The 12,518-nt window shown below is 43.0% G+C and overlaps 1 long non-coding RNA gene across 1 annotated transcript in view; it reads right to left on the bottom strand.

Annotated features, from left to right (window-relative positions):
- Positions 1-12,298, bottom strand: part of LOC140463949 (uncharacterized) — a 71,076-nt gene extending 58,778 nt beyond the window's left edge. Inside the window, exon 1 of the long non-coding RNA XR_011954823.1 lies at positions 12,250-12,298. This is a non-coding gene — a long non-coding RNA (uncharacterized lncRNA). The remainder of the gene's footprint in view (positions 1-12,249) is intronic.
- Positions 12,299-12,518: the final 220 nt, after the last annotated feature.

Below are 12,518 nucleotides of genomic sequence, written 5' to 3'. Positions count from 1 at the left end.
CTTGTCACCTTTTCAAAGAACTGTAATAAATTTTGTCAGGCATGTTTTCACCTTCATAAAGCCATCCTGATCCTATCTGATCCTTTCTAAATGCTCAAACTCCGACATAATTTTTAATGAACTCGAACAATTTCGACAGATGTTAAGCAAACTGGCCTATTGCTGCCTTTTTTTGTCACCGTCCCTTTTGGCATAACCCTGTTACATTGGCAGTTTTCCAATCCTCTGGAACTTTTCCAGAATCTAGCAAGTCTTCAAAGCTTCCTATCAGTCCTTTCACTGTCTCTGCAGCTATTCCCTTTAGAATCCTATGATGCAACCCATCAGATCCAGGTGATCTATTGGGCTTTGAGCACATTTGTTTTGTTCGTACTTTTTCTCTAGTGATGGTTATTGTGTTTCTTACCCCTATCGTCTTAGAGTCATAGAGATGTACAGTATGGAAACAGACTCTTCGGTCCAACCTGTCCATGCCGACCAGATATCCCAACCCAATCTAGTCCCATCTACCAGCACCCGGCCCATACCCCTCCAAACCCTTCCTATTCATATACCCATCCAAATGCCTCTTAAATATTGCAATTGTACCAGACTCCACCACTTCCTCTGGCAGCTCATTCTATACACGTACCACCCTCTGTGTGAAAATGTTGCCCCGTAAGTCTCTTTTATATCTTTCCCCTCTCACACTAAACCTATGCCCTCTAGGTCTGGACTCCCCAACCCTAGGGAAAAGACTTTGCCTATTTACCCTATCCATGCCCATCATAATTTTGTAAACCTCTGTAAACCTCAGCCTCCAACGCTCCAGGGAAAACAGCCCCAGCCTGTTCAGCCTCTCCCTGTAGCTCAAATCCTCCAATCCTGGCAACATCCTTGTAAGTCTTTTCTGAACCCTTTCAAGTTTCACAACATCTTTCCGATAGGAAGGAGACCAGAATTGCACTCAATATTCCAACAGTGGCCTAACCAATGTCCTGTACAGCCGCAACATGATCTCGCAACTCCTGTACACAATACTCTGACCAATAAAGGAAAGCATACCAAATGCCTTCTTCACCATCCTATCTACCTGCAATATATAATATTTATGTCTTGCTTATTTATTATTTTAACATGTTATTAGTGTCCTCTGTTGTAAAGACTGAAGCATATAAATTACTCAAATCCTCTACCATATCTTCTTCCTATTTATTATTTTTCCTATTTTGTGATCCAAAGAGCCACGTTCACTTTGGCCTCTATCTTTCTTTTCATGTATTTAAAGAAGCTCTTACTCACTGCTCTTAGATTACAGGTTAGTTTGCCCTGATAGTTTATTTTGTCCCTCCATGTTACTTGTATGGTCATCTTTTGTTGGCTTTTAAGTCTTTCCCAATCTTTTGGTTTGCCACTAATCTTTGCCACATGTATTTTTAAAAAATTAATAATGTCATTCTTTGGTTAACCATACTTATTTTGTCCCTTCCTAGAATCTTTCTCCATTACTAGGATTATATCTTTGCTGTGAGTCAACAATTAAGAACTATTTCCTTTAGCATTTGCTGGCTTGTGCTGGTGTAGATTCTTAATAACTTGAGGTTTGTAGATAAATGAATTGTTTTCTAGATGGATGGGTCTATTAGGACTTCATCTTACTATTGAGAATAACAGGGGAATGAGGTGTGGCACAGAGTCTCGACCATTTGATTAAAAAAGGCAGAAGTAGGAGTAGGACTCCTAGCAGTGTTCCTTCTTATAATGGCCAACACTATCTTACCCAACTGAGATAAGCATCCTAGTGCATCCCTACCTCTTCCAGTAATTTCTGTTGCCTCTGATTGTGACCAACGTTTCCTGAATGAAAAGGGAGATGCGTTAATATAGGATTGGAGATGTGACAGCCATGGTTCAAAAGATGGATGCTATCTGTGGGTGAAAGACTTATATCCCGGGGCTAAATGGGAAAGGGAGAGGTAAAGAATATGTGTGTTAGGAGAATTCTGACTAGTAGAGATCATTGCTCAGTGAGACAGAGATGTGGAAAATTGACCAGTGGATGAGGACAGCGCTGCAATTGGTGGGATTTTAAGGTGCACTCATTACCATGACAATTTGTGTATAATGGAAAATTAACATTTATTGTGAAATCTATAAAGACATAGGGAAACAAAGAAGTAAGGGCCTGACTGAAACGAGGGGCAAATATTGCAAACAAACAGAAAAATGTAAAGGCAAACTGACCTAACAGAAGACTTACAAGGCCAGTTAAACAGTCAAGGAATGAGAAAAACAACTCCATATATGGAAAGGAACTCGAATGTTCCAGGCCGCTAACCTTGCAGGTGTTAATAAGAAGAAGCGAATCATAGTATGAAGGGGATATGTGAAAGCTATCAGGCGCCCCTTACATGAGGCATCTTGCACGAGGTATTGGGTCCCTTTGCAGAGGTCTGAAATAAACGTTCTCTTTGTTCTTGCAAGCATTTGAGTCGAGTCAATTTAACATCCACTGCAGTAAACTTGGGGGTTCGCCCGGGATCCCGTGACTGGGGAAGATTCTGAAGATTCCCAGGAGGCATAGGTACCAGCGCCTTGAAGGTCTTTCATTTCATCTCGAGAGCTAAATTGGTCCTTTTGCACGAGAAGGCTGGGAATCTGTGGATCGCCCCGGTGCCGGGGTCCGAATCGAATAGGGTCAGGGTAAGAGCCATGGCTAAGTAATCCTACATAGCGACTCGTTCTAAGAGAATAAATAAATCAGCAGGAGGATCCAGTGAACTCTTGCGCGGTATTCGAGCAAAACTCAAGGGAAAGGATTGTCATCTCTAGAGTGTTTAAGAGACAGAAAATTTAAGGTTTTAGACTTGAAACCACCACTGGCTGATTTGGACTCACCAAAGATGTACCGGGTATGTGGTTTCTTGGTTTACGGAAGTCATATTGGCAAAAAAGATAACGGTACCATTAGAGAGAGAGAGAGAGAGAGAGAGCTGAACTCTTTTCCAATAACACTGAAAATGGGCTGCAGCAAGAGCAAACAAAAGAGGGTCCACAAGAGGACTTGGAATGGTCAACCAAAAAATACAATACATGTTAAATAATTATGGCCCACAGTCTGTAAAGTAGTTAGAAGTGTGGGTCAAGGAATGTGGTTTTCCGGAAGTAGGAAGTTTTAGTAAAAGGCAGTTGGAAATACTGAGGTCACAATTAGAGGAGAGAGAGAAGGAGATATGGAAGGGAAAAATAGAACCTGTGAATTGGAATGCTTATTAGAAATGTGGAAGGCTGAGGCTGATATCAGAGAAAGGAAATCTCAAGTAAAAGATAGATCAAATACATGTATAAGCACCAGCGCACATGCAGAGGCACGTGGAAACCAACCTAATGAAGCTGTACAGTGTCTTACGTCTGTTCCAGATCCTGACCTTGATGGCTCCATTCCGAGACCTACAGCCCCCCCTATGAGGTCCGCCTGGCAAAGATTCCAAGTCAGCTGTCGCCGCCTCAGGGTATGTTGGGTCACTGGTAGCATTTCGTACCCGCAACAGATTGAAGCAAGAAGGCCAAGCGGAGGATGGCCACTCCAAGATGGAAAGGCATTCAGGGCCTGTCTGCAATCACTCCACGATGGACGATGAGTCAGACGGCGAGAGTACTCACACACGATCACCTAACCAGGTGGTTCCGCAAGGCCCAATGGTTGAATTTGCAGGTCCAGAAGGGTACCTGATGTTGGTCCACCGGCCATGGACTATGAAGGATTTGGAAAGTGCCTATGGGCAGTTGCCTGACCCATGCGAGGTTGGAGGTAATACGTTCCCTGAAGAAGTGACAAGATTCTGGGCTGAGTTCCGTCCCACATCACATGAGATGAGCCATCTCCTGGGATGAAAACTGGGTGCCAGTGTCACCAAAATCAGGTATAACTGGCCAGCCGCAAACGTTTATTCCAGAACAGCCAACCCACAAGCGGAGCAGAACAGAGACTTTAATGATTTTGTTGCAGCGCTGGCAACCGCCTGAAGGGAGGCATTCCCAGTGCGAATGGACATGACCAAAATCGCAATGTGCAAACAACAAGAAGGTGAGACAGTGTCCCAGTACCTTACGCACCTCACTGAAAGTCCATAACGCCCATAGTGGACTGAGACCACCCGAGGACATAACGACAGCAGAAATCATGCCATATGAGGCACACCGGAGGAACAGCTTCATCAATGGAATGAAGGACGAAATAGCGAAAAAGGTTAAAGACACATGTATTACCTGGGACACAGGAAAGCTTAATTTGATAGAACAACACGCGATACACGCTGAAAAATTGCTGGCACAAGAGAAGGATAAGCTGAAACTAAAGATGGAACAGCAAGCACATAAAGCTCAGCTTACTATGATGCAAATGGTCGCCCAGCCATTGGAGGGAGGTGCTGCAGGAAGAGAGAGAGAGACAGAGGTGGAGCTCACAGAAGAGGAAAAGGAAGAGGCGCGGGCAGAGGTAGATCTGGCGGGTGCTTTGTTTGCGGTGCAATGGACCACTGGGCGAAGCGGTGCCCGCACAAACAGCCTCAGTCAGCCCTGGAGACTGGACAGCAGGGTGACTAATGGGGGAAGGCTAAGGTGGAGGTGGGCAACCCACAAAGGACAGAATCAAGTGAAGGCAGCACTATCCCAACCAGCAGAAGGGAAGCTGCACGATCTAGAACCTGGAGACTGAATAGTAGTGAAAGACTTCATGAGGAAAAGCTGGAAGGCGAAGAGGTGGCTGGGGCCATTTCAAGTGCTCATTACAATACAGGCAGCTGTTAAGATTGCCAAAAGAGCCATGTGGATACATGCCAGCCATTGCAAACATGCAGCTGGACCTGAGGAGACATCGGAACCAAATAAGTGCAAGTAGTGAAACTCCGAGAACCAGATTGGACTTATATACATCGGGATTTGTAAGGTTGCTAGACACCTCATACAAATATGGGGCTGCCTCAGCTCACACTGTCAGTAAGTGCTCTGGCAGGATTACTTATAAAAGCAGGGACATCTGGGATAGAGCACAGACAGTAATCTTAACTGAGGCTGCTAAGGGGACCTTTACATGCGACCCATGGCCATTTAGTAACCAGGATGACTATAAATGGGATGATAAATATTTATGCAGGGATCCTGTGGTCCCAGTGACTGGCACTTAGTAACAGCCACCACGGCTACAGGGACACCTGACATGGGAAATAGTATTCTATTATCAAGGAAAGAGGTGCCGGGGCACAGGTAATAATAACTAAGACTCAGAAGAGTGATGAGAGAGCCTGGTGGTGTGGAATAGATAGACCCTTCTCCGACACCTATAGGCAGGTGAATATAGTGGTACTGTCGCCACCCCACCCCCCCCTCCCCACCCCCACCAGAGATGCAGTGCAGAAGGTCCTACAGGAAATGGTAGCACCAGGGCACAGCAACCAACCAAACCAGATCATGGACCTAACCCTAAGCAGGGCAGAGGGCATTAATGTCACGCCTGAAGCTGGAGGGAGTCGGCCGGGGCTCAGGAGCAAGTCTAACTTGGAAGTGGAAATAGTCCTTCATGAGATAAGTGCCATAAATGCGACGCCAGTAGGTTGGGAGGTGCGAAGGACCATCACTAGATGTGAAGGGAACAGGGCTTGTGCCTTGGCCCTAATACAACACCAGAGATTAGAGGTTGGCTATCCTTGTTAGATATGTTTGCACACAGCCCAACGATGGACTGCCGAACCTGGTGAGAAATGCTAGCAATCTGCTTCCGTGGGCGGTGACCACCCTGACCCAGATAGGGGGAGCAATTCGGGCAAATCTTGCGTCACCACCCACTCAAGGCTAACTGCAGTCCCAATGCTGACACGCTGCTGACATAGTGGAAGGCAGGGGAGAAACGTGTATTTGCACCAATCGGGGAGACTCCATTTGGGGATCTCGCAGTGTACTACAGTGCTGTACCTGAACAATGACTCTTGCTCAGCAACTATGCAAATGGTATGATCATTAATGTTACTTGTTCCTTTATCAATAATCAAACCATGATGGCGGGTATAATATGGGCCTGTGGAAAGAGAGGGTTCTACCACCTCCCTCTGGGATGGAAGGGGTGCTGCTACCCTGGGGTACTGACTATTGGCATGACAGTGTTCGTCCCAAAGGCCAGTAACGGGCAAACCCGAAGGGACATCCCATGGCATTGGAATGGGTACACACTCGCAGACCCCTGGACTACACCAGGAGCGAACATTGGGTGGTCTATTCTCTTGGGAGCAGGGACAACGATGGCAATAAACAAGATTAATGGCCTGGCATATAGTGTGTTTCTGTTAGCAAATGAGACAGAGGAAGGTCTAACACTCATTAATACCGAGTTAACGGCAGTAAGAGAAGCAGTGATACAAAATCGATTGGTACTAGACATACTGATGGCAGAGAGAGGGATGTCTGCAAAATGTTAGGTACCTCATGCTGTTTGAATATTCCTGAGGAGTCCCAGAATATCACTAGTGTAATAAATCATATGAAGGTGGTAGTAAGACCACCTCCCCCAGCAGATGACTCCTGGTTCCAGTGGCTTATCTCCCTTTGGGGAGGATGGGGGTATTGGATCCTACATGCTCTACTATTTGTAGGGCTGGTCATGCTGATAGTGCTCTGTGTAGGACTCTGCTTGTCTACCTGCCGATGTCATTTGCTTATGAGTGCAGCAGGATACCAAATCTTAAAACGATCAGAGGCACCACACCAGGAAAATCCAATTTCATGTGTCCCATCATACCATAAAGTAGAAGTGTGTGATGTGTGAAAATGGGCTATGTACAGGGCACACCAGAGCAAGTGACTATACCACCAGAAAGCTTTTAAGGTGTACTCATTACCATGACAATTTGTGTGAGGTCATTCAATTTCTTTTTGCACTACTTCCAGATCTTTGGGGTAATACTGAGCTCCATGACTATCTCATCTTCTGCGTTCTAAGCAAGTGACTGATTCTTTGATGTACTCTTCCATAATCAGTCATTGTTAACTCTTCAACATTGCAATATTCAGAATGACCTGAGCACTGCCAGTAACTAGAATGGTCCTCCCCTTTAAGAGATTCAGGCTAGCTTTAAATAATCTAATCACTCACAACACTGAATCCCCTGCTGATGGGTGTGGTGGAAGGACAGCGAGAGAATGCATATTGCAGTCATGGAAATAAACAGATAGCACAAAGTTGGCATTCTGCCCACATTCCAATGAAAGAGCATGAATTAATCAAGCAATCCAATCTCTGTCTATTTTCAGGGATTATTCAGTTTTACCCTTCAATCTCTTACAATTTTGTGATTCTTCATGCATAACTTATAACACCAGAGTTTTTTTATGTATCTACTTGGAGTCTATCTACTGTATAAATTAAATGTTACCATTACTCTTCTCATTGATCCACTCATTTAGATACCATCTTTGGGGCATAAACTTCCAGATGCAAGAGAAGTGGTCTGGACAATATCATCAGTTGCCTTCTGTTTGGATAAGTTGGATTTGTACAATATGTTCAGGCATAGCAACAGCAGTTCATGTGTGCTTAGTATAATGTTGAGGTCTGGTTAAAGTGTAGCAATCCTTGTTCTGAACTGTTGAATACATTTAATTTTATGAGTTACATCAAAGGCATGCTATGTCCAGATTCATACACTTAGTACTGATGATATAGATTCTTTTCTGTAGTGAACAGACAAAAGCTATTAGTGGTGTTGTTGATTTAGTGTAATAGATATAGACCGTTAGTAACTCCAGAGCAAAATCTGACTGAGATTGCACATGACACATTCTCACAAGCTTTAAATAAGTTCATATCTAAGATATAAACTGGCAGCAACACCAAGAAACTCAAAATATTAACTACAGTTGTCTGGGTTGGGATTTTACTGTCCACTTTAGTATACTTTACTTGGCATTTGATCTGGGAGTAAACTTGCTATAAACAAATTTTCAATTTATTTTCAGTAGAAATAGGTTGACCAATTGTGGCAAACTCAAGGATTGGCTGTTTCCAGAATGGGCATTTCGGAACTGCTGGGTAAAGATGCATGTGTTCTGGCTCACAAATAACAATGGGGAGATGTTTAAATTCATACTGTCTGGTGTCCCTGATCTCTCCTTGCAATTACAGCATAGAAAGGATTTAATTCTGTGGATCACTGCCTTATTTTTATTTTGCTATTCGTAAAGCATTGTAAAAACTGAAGATGTTCTCCTTATATCCTGAGTATTATTCAAAACAAAACCTCACAGTAAAAATGTTTATCCAAATGGTTCAAATTATGTGGCAATCAATCATTCTTCATGTGTTCATCGAAAGGAATACAGCTCAGCAGCCTTGCATAAATGACTGACTGTATTGACTCCATTTTTAAAAGGGGAATCTTCTGTAATTTCTTCCGTCACCCCATCTGCAATTTCCACAGTGTCATCGCCCCTCCACCAATTTAAGCTCAGCATTTTGTAAAGTGCCTCCACTGCCTTAGATCCCTTTATCCTCCTTTGTCCCCGGGCCAAATGGGATATATCCAAGATTACTACGGGAAAAAGGGAAGAGATTATTGCACCTTTGTTGATGATCTCTGCATGCTCACTGTCCACTGGAGTAGTGCCAGATGATTGGAGGGTGGAAAATGTTATACACTTGTTCAAGAAAGGGAATAGGGATAATTACAGTCTGGGAATTACAGACCAGTCAGTCATACCTCTGTGGTGGGTAAAGCATTGGAGAGGATTCCAGGAGACAGGATTTATGATTACTTGGAAAGCCATAGTTTGATTAGAGATAGTCAGTATGGCTTTGTGAGGGGCAGGTCATGCCTCACAAAACTTATTTAATTCTTTGAGGATGTGATCAAACACATTGATGAAGGTGGAGCAATGGGTATGGTGGACATGAATTTTTACAAGGCGTATGATAAGATTCCCCATGGTAGGCTCTTTCAGAAAGTAAGGAGGCATGGGATACAGGGAAATTTGGCTGTCTGGATACTGAGTTGGCAAACCCAGAGGGTAATAGTTGATGGAAAGTATTCAGCCAGGAGCTCAGTGGCCAGTGGCGTTCCGCAGGGATCTGTTCTGGGACTCTGCACTTTGTGATTGTTATAAATGACTTGGATGAGGAAGTAGAAGAGTGGGTTAGTAAGTTTGCCAATGACACAAAGGTTGGTGGAGTTATGGATAATGTGGAGGACTGTTGTAGTTTGCAATGGGACATTGACAGGATGCAGAACTGGGCTGATAAGTAACATTTAGAGTTGTCCTGGAAAAGTGTGAAGTGATTCATTTTGGATAGTCCAATTTGAATGCAGAAAACAGAGTTAAAGGTAAGTTTCCTGGCAATGTGGAGGAAGAGAGGGATCTTGGGGTATGTCTATAGGTCCCTCCAAGTTGCCACCCAAGTTGATAGGGTTATTAAGAAGGCGTACGGTGTGTTGGCTTTCATTAGCAGGGGAATTGAGTTTAAAAGCCGTGAAATTATGCTGTAGCTCTAAAAAGCCCTGGTTAGACCACACTTAGAATATTATGTTCAGTTCTGGTCACCTTATTATAGGAATGATGTGGAAGCTTTAGAGAGGGTGCAGAGGAGACATACCAGGATGCTCTCTGGACGGAGGGCATGTCTTATGAAGAAAGGTTGAGGGGGCAAGGGCTTTTCTCATTGGAGAGAAGAGGGATGAGAGGTGACTTGATAGTCATGTACAAGATGATGAGAGGCATAAATAGAGTGGATCATGAGATACTTTTTCCCTGGGTGGAAATGGCTATGAAGAGGGGGCATCATTTTAAGGTGATTGGAGAAACGTTTAGTGGAAATGTCAGATGTAGGTTCTTTACTCAGGGAGTGGTGGGTGTGTGGAATGCACTGCCAGCAGTGTTAGTAGAATCAGAAATATTAGGGACATTTAGGCGACACTTGGGTGGGCACATGGATGATAGTAAAATGAAGATTATGGGAATTGTGTAAACAGATAAAAAGCAACAGCTTACGTTAATGTAGCATCCTTAATGTAATTGATGCCCTAAGGTGCTTCATTGGAGTATTATAAAGCAAAATTAAGCTTCAAGTGCCATTAGCAGACATTAGTTGCTTGACCAAACTTTTGTCAAAGTGGTCTCAGTTGTGGAGCAACTTAACAGAAGAAAGGAAAGTGAAGACACAGACATGTTTTCAGAGGGGGATGTTAGATCATAGAGTCCAGGCACAGTGCAACAGTTAAACTTGGGATGCTCAAGGAGCCAGAATTAGAAATACCTCAGGGGCTCTGAGAAGTCAGCCAGGAGTGCAGTGTAGCAATCAAACTAAGAGATAACAAAGACATGAATGAAGGTATAGCTAAGGCAGGAGTAACATCAGATGATGTTACAGAGGTGATAATTGGCAGTCCTTTTCATCATGTAGATGGATGGTTGGAAGCGCATCTCTGGGTCAAATATGATCCTAAGATGTTATGAGAAACAGACTTATCAAAACTGAAAAGAAAGTCAAGTGTGAAATGAGGGTGGGATAAAAAGATGGAACATTGCAAACTAAAGAAAATAATGAATTTAATAGCATGGATTTATCATTTTATTTTATTATTAATCCTTTATGCATCACAAACCATGATTGTGTGCATTAATACTTATTATTTCTTTGGTCATTCTGTATGAGAAGAAGTATAGATGAATTATTTTTAACCTATGTTCCCTAGGAAACAGACTCAAATGAAGAAGGTTAACCAATTTTCAGACACTAAAGTATTGTGTGATGTAAGGTTACAAGATGCCAGTACATTCCGTAATACCAACCACTTCAGAAAGGCAGCTTCTCCTAATTTATGGTTAAATACTTTGACAAATATAACTATTTATTATTATGGCATATATCAAAAGGGTAAAATATTTGTAACATCAAAAAGCATTAAACACCGCAAGGGAAAGCAAGATTCATCAAATATGATTGAGGCTGTGGGGTCCAATTCAATAGCCTCCAAAGGGGGACATGAGGATTTCAATATGCAATAATCTCACGCCATTTTGCTATAATTCAGGCAGCATGGAATCTTCGTGCTGTCTGCTCATTATCAGGCTTTCTGCCTGCAGCCAATGCTAACCACGTTCTTGATTGACTGCACACATCAGCAATGGGTCTAGAATTGTAACTTACTGGAACTATTTAAATCCAGCCAGCACAGTTTAAAGCCAGCCTGTACCTCTTAAAGGGGAGGTACATTGTAAATGAAGTAGGTGCTGGTAGTTTGTTGTGAGCTGAATCTGGCTTGGAAAAGAGAGGACAGTGGCTGGATTTGGGACAGAAATGACACCCAGGTTTTCCAACCCACACCACTGCAAGTCTTAGAGGACTAGGACTAGGTGGGAAGGATGGGAGACATCCTGATTCCACAGGGGAACCACAAGGCCTTGCATATAAATGATGGGAAGGAAATGGGAGCTGATAGCTATAGAGATCATTGCCAGGAGTGCAGCCATTTAGACCCGGATTCAGCAACACTAAATCTTTGTGAATGCATTTTCAAATGGCACATTTCCCAACCACATCTCCAAGCGTCACTCACTGCTCATAATCCTCATCCATTCATTACTCACCAACCTCCAATCTCTATCCTTACTCTGACCTTAATATTCATTTGTTCCTTTTCACTTTCATACGTGGCATAGTGCAAGCCTTGCCAAGGATCCCGAGCCAGAAGAGACTGACAGCTATTTAATATTGGAATCACCATCACACAAGTATATTGCACTTCCAACTCTCCTGCACAGATAGTGCACAGCAGGAGTTAACAGGAGCTGAACAGATGGGGAGAAGCACACTTAGACACTCGAATGGAGGAAATGGTGTTGTTCATAATGGGAAAGGCTATTACTGAGGCTGTGGTCAGCAGCAGCAAGGATTAATCCACTAAAAATAATGGTATCTTCATATAATCTTCTTTCTCACCTCCACTTCAACTTCATTCCGCAATCTTTTCTTACTTATGTTTCAAATTCTATAACAAGAACCTCTTACCACCTCAATCACAATCCTACCAATGTGTTTTTTTTTCTCAGACCACCGTGGTGTTCAGGCTGACCAGGCAGTACTGGACAAACAATAACAGTGAGGATGAAGACACATCATCATTTAATTTCACACTCAGATACTGATGCTGTGAGCATTGAATTGAACTGAATTAGTTTTATTGTCACATATATTCATATGAGTACAGTGAAAAATTTACAACTCACCACTTATGTCGACATCTTAGATACAGGTTCTTGAGTACAACCCCTTTGGGAAAAAAAAATTAGAAAAATAAAGAAATAAAAAGTCCAGCATTACAAGCCTTCAAAAGTACAAAATGATACAATAATGTTGAGGTGAGATCTGCACATGCTGAAACATCAGGTACAATGTACCACAGTGAGGTTGGGGGGTGGGGGTGCAGAGATGGTGCAATTTCAGTTTGCCAGAGGGTAAGGTTGTATGCATGCTCTCTCTAAAGGATCCAGATGAC

The sequence above is a fragment of the Chiloscyllium punctatum genome, chromosome 39, assembly GCF_047496795.1.
Source record: "Chiloscyllium punctatum isolate Juve2018m chromosome 39, sChiPun1.3, whole genome shotgun sequence".
Taxonomy (NCBI): Eukaryota; Metazoa; Chordata; class Chondrichthyes; order Orectolobiformes; family Hemiscylliidae; genus Chiloscyllium; species Chiloscyllium punctatum.
This window is presented reverse-complemented; position numbering and strand designations above follow the sequence as displayed.